This window comes from Prionailurus bengalensis, chromosome A3 (assembly GCF_016509475.1).
Source record: "Prionailurus bengalensis isolate Pbe53 chromosome A3, Fcat_Pben_1.1_paternal_pri, whole genome shotgun sequence".
In the NCBI taxonomy this organism is placed as follows: domain Eukaryota; kingdom Metazoa; phylum Chordata; class Mammalia; order Carnivora; family Felidae; genus Prionailurus; species Prionailurus bengalensis.
Window position 1 is genome coordinate 67,064,368 of NC_057354.1, and position 13,311 is coordinate 67,077,678.

Below are 13,311 nucleotides of genomic sequence, written 5' to 3' on the forward strand. Positions count from 1 at the left end.
GGCTGAGCAGCAATAGGGGTGCCTATCTGTGTATCTGTCTTTTATACACATGCAAATGGCTATCATGGAGCCTAGCCTTCACATACTAAGTATCCACCTCAGAATGCCTCTCTCTAATATTCTGTTATTCTAATCAAACATTCACTCTGTTTTAAAACATAGTAAGTGTATTTGGCACAACAAAAGCACTATAACAGAGTAAGATGTATGGTTTCTATTGCTATTATTATTATTATTATTATTATTATTATTATTATTACCCAAATCATATAAATCCGATAGATATAAATGACAACTTTCTAATTGCAGTTTCATAATGATTTTCAGCATCTAAATATTTTTAAGTTTCCATAAAATCTGATGCTTGGGGCACCTCATTAACTCAGTTAGGCAATCCAACTCTTGATTTCAACTCAAGTTGTGATCTCATGGTTTGTGGGTTTGAATCCCGCTTCTGCACTGTCAGCGCAGAGCCCTCTTGGGATTCTCTCTCTCTCTCCCTCTCTCTCTGCCCCTCCCCTGCTTGTGGATGCATGCTCTCTCTTTCTCTCAAAATAAATAAATAAGCTTTAAAAAAAAGATAGAAAATCTAATGCTTTTGAACTGGTCTTTGGAATATGAATGATAGAAGCCAGTGCTTGGACACCCTCTCTATGGGAGGAGAGGCATGTATGGTTTGGGAATGCTCTATTCATGTCACAGACCCCTGATTTTCAAAGGGCCAGTAAACTGCCTTATTGAAAGATGGGTTTTATGTGATCCCTAGGGCTCCATTGCCCCATCCCTTGGTGTCCTCTCAAGGAGCAGATGTTACCAAGACTGCTGGTACCACCAAGAGGCCTTGGTAATGAAGGGTGGAGGGGGATGGGCAAAGCCATGGTGGAAAAGATGGACACTGGAGCTCCTGCTCTTTCAGTACTATTGGTGTTGACAAAGGGATGCAGGAGACAGATGAGGGATGGATGGGGATATGGGGAGGACTAATTTAGTCCTTAGACCCCTAAACACTTCCCCATCCTGAGATCCCAGGCTCTGTGGGAAAATCTATTGATTAGGACTGCAGCCCCATAGGATTTTGTGCCCATGGCCCCATCCTGCCTGGAGAGACGCTCTTGGGTTTTCACCTAACCAACCCTCCGCATCTGCCCTCGCAGGATAGGGGATGTGGTTTCCCCATAGAAGGCGGCCCAGGCAGGCACACACAGTGTCTAGTCACCGAATGAGAGGGACTCACTCTTGATGGATTGATTGACTGTGGATGACAATGCCAGGAGTGGGCATGCACGTAGGAGACCCCTGCCCTCAGCACAGCATTATCCTTCTCCTGATCCCTGGGGACTGCGCCAGGCAGCAGAGCAGGATAGAGGCACAGAGAGGCTAAGACTGTGTATATGGTGGGGATGCATATGGGACATCCATCCATCATTCCTGTCAGACCAATGCAGGCTCCTTCCTGGACCCCTCCCTGCTCTCTGTCCCTCAGGCCAGGGCTCTGGACTGACCATGGCCAGTTGGATCTGCACTAAGGGCAAAGGGCTAGTAGAGCCCATGAACCCCTTCCTTCTCATTTCTCCAGTGAGCCAGGAGGCTCTACCCAGGGGAGAACCCTCTGACCATGGTGATTAGGATCCTGTATTGTCCTTTTGCTGAGGCAAAATAGACAGCAGCCTATGTGGTATAACTTTAAGAATTAGAAAAATTTCCTCAATATAGTTCTCTTTTGTGCCTGAATTCCCATCATTAGCAGTTCTCACTTTTGGGTTTTGATGATTTAAATGTTTATGGAAAGGGAAATGTTATGCTTGAAGACCCATCTCTCTCACATTAGATTTTTCCCACGACAGAAGGGCCCTGGGGTGACACAACCCCCACCTCCCACCCCTGGTCTGGAGCAGGATCAGGGGAGAGGTCCCTCGAGTGGGGCAGGGGTATAGAAGACTGATGTTCTTGACTTGCCTCTTTTACTATGAGCATCACAGCAGTGCATGAAGGAGTGGACAGGAAGGGGACAGGGGTAGGCTTGTTGAGAGTAGCTGCTGTGGATTTTAATTCAATTCAGTGCAGCTGGCTTGGTGAATCAATGTTGGGAAAACACAGTACTCTCCTGGGAGGAGAGGTGTTGGGTATAAATAGAAGGTATTATCATTGTGAGGAAATTGGGGGACGTCATGTTGCTCAGTCCAGCTCAAGGCAGCAGAGAGAGCCCAGCCATGAGCTGTAGGGCTGAGAGCGACATGTTTTCATTTGCTTATCCCAAGAGAAAGAGCCCTATCTTTGTTCAGGGCTCATCATCAAGGTGACCTGAGCAAATCCAGTGCCCTCTCTGGGCCCTTAGCCTCTTTATTGCTGGATACATTGGGCTACGTCCATTCTCAGGGGGCACTTGATAGGGTCCTAACCATGCTGGTGAACTGACAGTAAAAAGGGATTACCACTCTCCACTCAAACTCTGAGCAATAGCTGTGTCTTCCCCTGATACACCACTGTGTTCTTTATGTTTAGACAGGTTTATTGAGCTATAATCTACACAGCCTACAACTTACCCATTTAAATGTATGATCCAGTGGTTGTTAGTATATTCACAGATATATACAAACACCACTACAACTTTTGAACATTTGCATCACCCCCAAAGGAAACCCTGTACCCTTTAGCTATCACTCCCATCTCCCTATCAACACCCCAGAAGCAACTCTCCTTTCTCTCTCTATAGATTGACTTTTCATATAAATGGAATCATATATGCTCTTTTGTGGCCGGCTTCTTTCACTTAGTGCAGTGTTTCCAAGGTCCATCTTGTAGTGTGCAGTTCCCTTTCATGGCCAAAGAATATTCCATTGTATGAATATGCTGCATTTTGTTTATTAATTCAGTAGCTGTTGGAAATTTGGGTTATTTCTACCTTTTGGCTGTTATGAATAATTTTTTGCATGGACACATATTTTCATTTCTCTTGGGAACATACCTAGGTGTAAAATTGCTGGGTCATATAACTCAAAGTTTAATCATTTGAGGACCCCCAACTTATTCTTGATGACAATTATCAAACAACTTATATTAATCATGGACCTTCCAGGAAACCATTCAACAAATACTTATTTAGCTCATTTTGTGTTCCAGGCACAGTTCTGGAAGCTAAGGAAACAGCACTATGAATGGAGGTCAGTCAGCCATGCAGCTTCACCATGGTAAGAACTTTGGCTTTTACTCTGAATGGAATGCAGAAAATTTGCAGGTTTGTGTTTTCCCCAGAAGGTTTATCAAAGTCTAATTTACAAATAACAAACTGCACATAGAGTGTACAATTTCATGAATTCTAACATGTGTGTCTGTGAAAATGTCACTGCAAGATGGTGAACATCATCCCCATAAGTTTCCTTGTGCCTCTTTGTGATTCCCACTCCTGCCCCTCCTTTTGTGCCCATCCCCAGGCAATCACTGATCAAAGTACAGATCAGTTGCATTTTCTGAAATGAAACAGTATGTGCTTTTTTTCGTGTGGCTGCTTTCACTTGACATAACTATTTTGAGGCTTGTCTATATTGTTGCTTTTATTGATAGTTCATTCCTTTTTATTGCTGAGTAGTGGTTCATTACATGTATGCACGACAGTTTGTTTATCCATTCCCTGTTAATGGACATTTGGAGTGTTTCTAGTTTGAAATTGCTACAAATAAAGCTTCTATGAACATTTGTGTACATGTCTTTGAATGGACATATGCTTTGGTTTCTTGAATAAATACCCAAGAGTGCAATGGTTGGGTCATATGGTAGATGTATGTTTAACTTATAGGAAACTAACAAACTATGGAACAATGGGGTGGTCCAGTCAGTTGAGCGTCTGACTCTTGATTTTGGCTCAGGTCATGATCCTAGGGTTATGGGATTGAGCCCTGTGTTGGGCTCAATGCTGGGCATGGAACCTGCTTAATCTGTCTCTGCCTCTGTCTCTGTCTTTCTTTCCCCTGCTGCTCCTCTGTGCACATGCATGTGCACTCTCTGTCTCAAAATAAGGAAATAAACATTAAAAAAGAAATTAACTGTGTTCTAAGGTGATTGTACCATTTATACCTCCACCAGCAGTGAATGAAAGTTCTAGTTGTTCCACATCCTTTCCCCCGCTTGGCATGGTCAGTCTTCTTAATTTTAGCTATTATCACTGTGTAATGGTGTATCTCATCGTGATTTTAATCTGCATTTCTCAGTGACCAGTGATGCTGAGCATCTTTTCATGTGTTTATCTGCCCTCTGTGTCTTCTTTGGAGAAGTGTCTGTTCAAATCTTTGGCCGTTAAAAAAAATTGTTGCTTGTTTTCTTATTATTGAGTTTTGAGAGTTCATTTTATATGCTAGATATGAGTCTTTTATCAGATATATGATTTGCAAATATTTTCACCTAATATGTAGCTTATCTTTTCATTATTGTAGCAGTATTCTCGAACAGCAGAAATTCTTAATTGTGATGAAGTCCAATTCATCAATTTCTTTCTTTTCTGTATCATGCTTTTGGTGTCCTAGCTAAGAAAACCTTGCCTAACTCAAGGCCACAAAGTTTTCCTCCTGCTTTCTTCTACAAGCTTTATACTTGGAGGCTTTACATTGGAGTCTGTGATTCATTGTGAGGCCACTTTTTTATATGGTGAGAGGTATGAATTGAAGTTTTGCATTTGGATCTCCAGTGGATCCAAGTGCTATTTGTTGAAAAGACTATTATTCTTTCTCCTCTGCATTGCCTTTGCACCTTTGTTGAAAATCACTTGTGCATATATGTGTGGGTCTATTTCTGGACTTTCTGTTCTGTGCCATTGATCTATTTGTCTATCTTCATGCCAATACCACCCGTCTTGACTAACTTTATGATAAACTTGAAGTCAGGCAGTGTTTCTCCAGCTTTGTTCTTTTTCAAAGCTGTTTTGATTAGTCCATGTAAATTTTAGACTCAGTTTGTCAGTTTCTACAAAAGAACCTCCAAGGATTTTTATTGGGATTTCACTGACTCTATGGAACAATTTGGGAAGAATTGACATCTTAACAATATTGAGTCTTATGAGCCATGAGCAGAGCATATCTCTCCATCTGTTTAGATCTTTGATTGCTCTCAGCAGTTGCATAGCTTTCAGCGTCCAGGTCTCTGCAGGAGTATCTGTGCTCCCACATGTCTTAGCGTAGGATGATTGCCTACTAGGTGAGCTCTAAGTCTGTAACAATAGTTATTCTGGCTGACTGATAGAGCAAGGACCCCTGCCCTGCCTGGGACTACTTGCTGGGGATATGGAGGTAGTGATGAACATGTAGTATCAGCCACTGCCCACTTTCCCTACCAGAAAGCATCCTGTGACTGCTGCTTGGGGGTTGGTGAGCCTTTCTGGCTGCCATCCTATAGATCCAAGATCAGCCCAAGTGCTGTGGCATTTCATGCCCAACCCAAGCCTGGAACCGAAATCCACAGAAGCAGGGCTGAGCCTGTCTTGCAGAAAGCCAGCTCCTTCCTTGTACTCAGCTTTGTGAACATCCTACCTGACATAGACTCATCATCTCAGATCTGCATATGTCCCTTGAATCATTTTCTTGGACACTACTCTAAGTTTTTCCAGGAAAACACCCACAGATGAGAAATAGCCAGATCGGTGCTATCGATGCCAAAAGCCAAGAAGTAGCGTAAGGTAGGGTGAGTCTGGAGCCCAGAAGGACTTGTGTGGATTCATCCATGGGGTGTTTCTAAGATTGGTCAGTTCCCCTTACCTGTGCCCTATCCCCTCATGCTGGGTTAAAGCTGTAGATGCCAGGCTGGATGCCTCTAGACTCTCACCTCCAGATAATTTCTGCTTGGGGTGGGCTAGATTTATCTTTATATATCATTATATTCATCAAATTGCTCTCCTGATCAAGAACCATCAGGGACTCCCCAGTATCCTCAGGATAAAGTTCAAATTCCATGGTCTGGTATTCAAGGAAACCCAACATCTGCTCCTTCCCCACATGCCCCCAACACTCTATTCCAGCCAGGCCAATATTCTCACTGGCCCCAGCATGCTCCCAATCCCAAAGCCTTTGCTCATGCATGCCCTGTCCTGCTCTTCCCCACACTTACCTGCTCAGATCTCAGCTCCTTAAAGATCAGTTCAAATCCCGTTTCTGTGAAATGTTGCTAACAATTCTAGCCCACCCAACCATCCTCTGTTCCTTAGATTTAATGGGTTTTATTTACAACTTGATTTCAACTTCATTAGTTCTATTTAAAAAAAAAAAATTTTTGTTTCAACGTTTATTTATTTTTGGGACAGAGAGAGACAGAGCATGAATGGGGGAGGGGCAGAGAGAGAGGGAGACACAGAATCGGAAACAGGCTCCAGGCTCTGAGCCATCAGCCCAGAGCCTGACGTGGGGCTCGAACTCACGGACCGTGAGATCGTGACCTGGCTGAAGTCGGACGCTTAACCGACTGCGCCACCCAGGCGCCCCCATTAGTTCTATTTAAAATAAGTTATTATTGGGGAACCTGGGTGGCTCAGTTGGTGAAGTGTCCGAGTCTTAGTTTCAGCTCAGGTCATGATCTCATGGTTTTGTGAGTTCGAGCCCCATGTCAGACTCCACACTGACAGTGCAGAGCCTGCTTGGGATTCTTTCTCTCCCTCTCTCTCTGCCCCTCCCCAACTTGTGCATGCATGCGCGTGCTCTCTCTCTCAAAATAAATAAGTAAACTTAAGAAAAATAAAATAAAATAATTTATTATTAGCTAACAATAATTAGTAAGAGTTCCCACTTAATGAGAGCTCTGGTATCTATGCCACACACACACACACACACACACACACACACACACTTCATATTTTTTGTTTGGTTTATAAACATTTGTTTCCTTGTAAAAAATGTTTCTAATTTAAACATCAAAAGTCTGGGCTCCCAATAGCCCTAATTACAGATAATGACATGGAGATTCAGGGAGCCTAAGTAACTTTCCAAGTCCCACAGCAAGTGGGCATTGTGGTGGATTTGAGCCCACACCTGTGCCCTTCCCACACCCACTCCTGGAGGACAAACAGGGCTGAGAGCCTCATGGTACAGAGGAAGGGGACTAAAGCTCGAGAGGTTGTTCCCTTCAAGGCCACACAAGAAAAACAAGTGAGCCCTTCCATTTTTAGCACTTTGTAGTAAAAAAATAAAAATAAAATAAAATAAACTGTGGTAAAATATACGTAACATAAAAGTTACTATTTCAAAGTGAACAATTCAGTGGCATCCAGTATGATCCCAGTGTTGTGCACCCAAAATCTCTATCTCATTCCAAAACATTTCATCACTCCACAAGGAAATCCTGTGCCCGTTAAGTAGTCACTCTCTGTTACCTCCTCCCCCCCGCCCCAGCCCCTTTCTGCTTCTGTAGATTTGCCTATTCTGAACATTACGTAAAAGTGGAATCATACGACATGTGGCCTTCCATGTCCAGCCTCTCTTCCCTGGGCTCTTTCATTGTAATGCTGCCATTTTAGATATATCATCTGTGCCGTACCTTAAACTCATGTGTCAGATGGCTGTATCAAAACGAATGAGCCCTAAATGGAACCTAGGTTTTATGATACCTAATGGCCAGGGAAATGCACCCCACCCCCTGCCCTCATGCTTTGAGTCCGGCCCAGAGCCTTGCATTTACTCTATTTCAGAGAGGCCCCTCTTGCTCTTCTTTCAGACCCTACTCCCACCCAAAAACACACAGCGCCTGACACGGGGCTGGGTGGCATGGGTGCACACCAGAGCTGGTGGCGTTGCCTACAGCTGGCAAGGCATGTGGCCTCCTCTGCAGGCAGAGCTTGGGGCTGCCTCCACTGCTCCGGCTATGTCCCTGCTCAATGTTCTCCAGGTCAAGCCATCAGCATCTCAGCCTGAGTGCCTTCTCACATGCCTGCTGTGTGGGGCTCACACTTACTTGTGCCCAGCCTGGCCTGGGGCTCTCCTTGTGCAAGCAGCTGGAAGCAGCCCTCCCTAGCAGCTTGACATGTCTTCCTACTCTCTTTCAATTCCTCCACTTCCAAGGAAAGAGTATCACCCATACATGCAAAGGCTGGTTAGTTCTCAGCCGGGGGTGGCGCCGATATTGATACCACATCTAGAATTCAGTGACCGCGGTCTTCTGCCAACTCAGCAACAGGAGGATCAGCTGACAAAACCCTCGGGACTTCCAGACAGCACTGCCTGCCCCGATGTGGTCTTCTCTTTCGGCTTTCTCCACCTGGAAAGCAATGCCTAGCCACTCTTGCCAACCTGTCTGCTCACTTCGCCAGAGAAAATATTCTCTTGTGAGAGATTTGAGTGTGATTTTCTGCTCTAGAGGAACCTCCCCCATCAGGTCCAATTTTTTTTTCCCTACCTCTGGTGCTCAAACTCCACCATTTCAGAGTCTTTTTGGTAAATAAAGCAGGGTCGTCTTTATGCTCCTGGTCTCTATAGAGGTAGTTGCAAGAATGTCAGAGAGGGTGGTGAACTATAATCTCCATTTATAAATAAAAACACTGCACTCGATATGCTGACACAGCTTCCACCCATGTCTGCTACCTTTCTCCTTCTAACCAGATTGCTCTCCCCAAGCCCTTCCAACATAGACATTCCTGAGCCTCAGTATGAACGAGTTTATCCAGCCATTCCCTGTGAGGGAGACCCAGATTGCAGATGTGTTCTAGCTGCTGGGTTTCTGCACCTCAAGTTCTGGGCAAGGGTATGAGGTTGGTCTCATGTGCCTCCATGGACCCGCAAGTACATGTGCAAGAAGCAGACTAGGCTTGCCCCGCCCACTGATGTTCACTTCTCCCCGGCAGCTGTCAGACTTTACTGTGTGGGGTCAGCACTGATTTAAGGAGCTGTGTGGGTCATAGCTCCTCTGTCCACCACCCAGTCCCAAGTGCTGCATTTGTCTGGAGATATCCCATGCCCCAGCTATCCCTTAGGCTTCCCTAGGCCTGGATAAGCTGCTGGTGTGCTTCCCACCCCCTTGCTGACTTACCCTGTGTGTGACCTAACTGAGATGCAACAGTTTCTTTACTGGGCATTTCATCTGTCTCCAATTGTTAGGCTGTTATAAATGATGCTCCAAGGATCATCTTTGTGCCTTGTATCATTGAGATGGCCTCAGTGGGAGCCAGACAAAGACAGGAAGGATGCTCAGAATCCAATTGGATTTAAATATATGCAAGAGGTGTGGCCCAGGCAGATTGGAAGTACAAGAAAAGAATTCAGAATAGCATTAAGCAGTCAATAGAGGAGCTCTAACACAGTGAGGAAGGACTGGGGGGTGGGGAGGGGTGGCGGTTTGCAAATTCAGACCAAATGTGATGAGCAGAAGAGGTGCAGTCCAGGGCACAGGCTGTGAGACCACTTGGTTTGGAGGGTGTGGACTGGGAATCACAAAGTTTAAGCAGAGCTACTACGTAATTGGGTTCAAATTATCCACATTGTCAAGAGAAAAGTCTCCTTAGTTGTCTGTAGCTGCAGATCTCAAGTTCTACCCAAAACTGTGTTCTCTGAGTAACCTCAGCCCAGCAAGAGAATGGTAATGCTTCCATGTTTTTATGGCTTAAGTGTTTGTTCAGAGTGACTGATGGGGCCCTTGGGTGGCTCAGTCAGTTGAGCATCCAACTGCTTGATTTTGGCTCAGGTCATGATCCCAGGGTTGTGGGATGGAGCCCCATGTCAAGCTCTGCACTGATCATGATTGTGTAGTCTGCTTAAGATTCCCTCTCTCTTCCTCCACCCCTCTCCACTGTTCACATGAGCACTCTCTCTCTAAAAAAAAAAAAAAAAAAAAAGAGCAACTGATAGATTCACCCTGCGCCTCCCACACAGTGGCTTAGCATAAGCAAGGACAGTATTAATGCTCTCCTCTACCAGGCAGAATGGCAGAATGTTTCAGGAGACAGGGGAAATAAAGCTTGTTCGTGGGCAGGGGCTTGCTTCTGGAAGAGCACGTGGAACCGGAGTACTGCTGTGAGCCGCCAGGGCCATCCAACCTCTTTGAAGCCCTTTCCCCAAGGTCCTTCTGGCCTCATCTGCCACCCACTCCCAAAGCTCCACATCATGGGCTTTACCATAGCACCCACTTCTGGGTACCTCAATCTCTATCTGGTATCTGTGGCTGCATATCTCCAAACATAGTGGTTGAAAACAATGATACACTCCTTTTTTTTTTCCTCACGAGTCTTCAATTTGGGCAGGGGTTGGTGGGGACAGCTCACCTCTTTTCCACTCGGTGTCAGCTGGAGTAGCTGGAAGGCTTGGCCATTCATCCCAGCTGCAGCTAAGACCAAGACCAGCAGACTCACCCACACCTTCCCCATGTGGTCTGGGCCTCCTGACAAATGGCGGCTGAGTTCCACGGCTAACTGTCCAGAGGGAGAGAGAGACAGAGAGAGGCTGGTGGAAGCAGTATTGCCTTTCACAGCCTCATAAATCCTAGAGCCTCCTTTTTACCACATTCTGTGTTGTGGTCCAGCAAAGGGTGGGAGGTAGACCCCACCTGCTGATGGGGCAGCAACCAAGTTCTGGAAGAACATGTGTGACAGGAGATGTTGCCATGGCCCTTCTGGGAACAATCATCTGCCTCGCTTCCATGCTGGTCTATCATTGGCTATGGGCTACCCCTGGGGGCATGAACTCCCAGGTGCTTGCAGCTGGGGAAAGGAGGGACCAAAGGACTATATTTCTAAGACAGTTTCTGGTGTGGGGTGTTCAAAATAAAGGCACATGGAAGTTGGGCAAAAGGTGCATAGAAACACTCAAGGGCAGGCCTGGAGGCTCTGGGAGATGCACCAACAGGTCTGCTAGAGGATAATAAAAAAGAATACTGACTGATCAGAAGTCAAGGTGAATTATATCCCTGTACCTTTACCTCATGTGATCACAGACATCTCGGTTTTTTAGCGAATATTAAGCGACAGAAAATGTGAACCCAAGATCAGCCAGAGGCTCATTTGTAACCAAGAACTGACCTGACCTGGCATATCCATCTCTCAAATCCTTATGATCTCTGACCACTGAAGAGATGGACCAGTGGCCCTCTCCTAAATCATGCTGTTACTCACCCATGACTTGTTTTGATCCAGCATAGACTGGACATCGACCAACTGGTTTTTGCACATGAACATATATGCATGCAAAATGAAGACGTCTTTATCTACTGCAGATGTGTTTAAATAAGGTTTTGATTTATAACTACCATCATGTATTTAAATATCTTTGTTGGGCCATGAAGACTGTAGTGTTTTGGATATGTGAACTAGCTTCTCTGAGAAAACAGTAAGAAAGATATATATACATATTTTTCTACTAAGTGAATATGTTCATGGAAGGAAGGCATGAAAGAGCCATAGAATGTACTCCTTACCTGCTGACACCAGGGAGGCTGTTCAATATGTTTGTTAGGATGGTGTCCTGGAATAGATTTTTCCACTAGAAGATAAGGTTTTGCATACTACGTGTACAAGTTTTTCTCTTACTGCCCAAACTTCACAGGTGCTTAGACCCTCTCTCACCATCCCAGTGTGGCTCTCAGAACGCTCCAAATAAAGGATGAGAGTATTCCCTGAGGGGTCCTAGGGAAGCGGGGAGCTTGTGAGAGGTTGTCCCCAGCTAGAGCAGCCACATCCTCTGCTCTGTAAAGCTCTGCTCTGCTCTGAAGGAGTCAGCCTGACTCCAGCTCTGATGTCATGGGAAGAAGAGTCTGCCAAGCTGCCTCAGTTTCCCCGATGTAACTATGACCAGCCTGGCCTGAAGAGATTGGAGGCCCATTAGAGGCAGGAACACATAGGGTCAACTGTGCCACTTGTGCTTGATGGTGTAACAGGCGAGCCACGCCCCACACCCCCTTCCAGAAGGACTGTGGCAGGGCAGTGGTGCTCACAGATCCATACATAAACATTCAGTGGTATCTCTGGAGACCATGAGCTTCTGCCGCTCTAATGTCCCATGCCTGGGACTGGAACCCCCATGGCTAGATTCTATTTCTCTAGTAAATCAAGACTCTTGCCTCTGGATCCATCTTGGAGGCTTCAGTGGAGAAAAGTCTTAATATGCAAAGTGCCTTCTCTGGAGAAATCACTCACCCAATCCCAGGCCTCTGTCTCCTTGGAAAAGTAATGAACAATCCCAAACCATAAAGGAAACAATCCCACAAGGGAAACAATCCTGCAAGGGAAACAATCCCACAATGAACAACTATAAGGGAGAGCCATTGCAAAACCCCAATGCATGTGTCTGGGAAGCACTGAAGAAGGATGACCAGCAATGGGGAAATGCAGCAGACTCTTCTACTGGATTGTACAGTCGTATTCAGCCCAGACCTCCCTCCTTTCTCTCCCTCTTGGTGGATGTCATGGGAGTGAGCAGGCGTGCTCTGGGCTTTGACGCTAGGATGGTTCCCTCGGCAAATGGGAAATGCACCAGATCTGGAGACAGAAGTCCTGGGAATAAGCCCCACCTCACCCCTTACTTACTAGCTGTGTAACTTGGGCAAATCCCTTCGCCTCTCTGAACCTGCTTCCCCATCTAAGCCTGCCTTCCTTTCCTCGCTGGATGGATGTGAAATGCATGGGAAAGAGCTCAGTGAGTCCCAAACTCTCTGTCTAAACATAGACGGTCATAACTGGCACTGACTCAGCATAAGTTTCCAGGTTCCCTGTCTGGGGCATTGCACAAAATCTCTGAAGGACATTCCAAAACAGAACTGAGTGATGCCTACTTCCACAGGACTGCTCTGGAGACAGACACTGTAAGGCCTGGCTCCCTTAATGCATCCCTGAACCTGTCAGGCATGTAGCAGCTCAGGGCAGTGCTGTTGAGGGTGAACTGCATGTGCATAAGGTGAGAGGAATTAGTTCCTCCTGTTACTGGCCACTGACATGGAATGCAGAAAGCTTATAGAATGAATGAAGATCTCAGAGAAAAGCAAGAGTTGGGATGAAATGCCAGCATCATACTGGATGATGAGGTGTGATCAGTGAGCTCAGATTTGTGGCTGGTTTGATCTGCGTACCCTCCCTTTTCAGCTGCCTGGGGCTCCCAGCTATCAGGATGAGCTCTCAGGAAAGGCCTGATGTCAGTCACTTCATCTTTGATGAAATGGAAGCCACTCGGTCCTTCCCCTTTGGGTTTCTACTCTCCCACTGCAGAATGGAAGGCATTGGCTCTGGAATTAAGAACTATCAGCCCTCGACTAGCAGGTCAATGATGATTCTTAGGAGCAAGAGGTCTCTTTGGTTTCCCTGAAATTTCTTACTTTCCATCTTGGAGTCGGGCTGACCTTGGAGAACCCTGAGATATGGGCCAC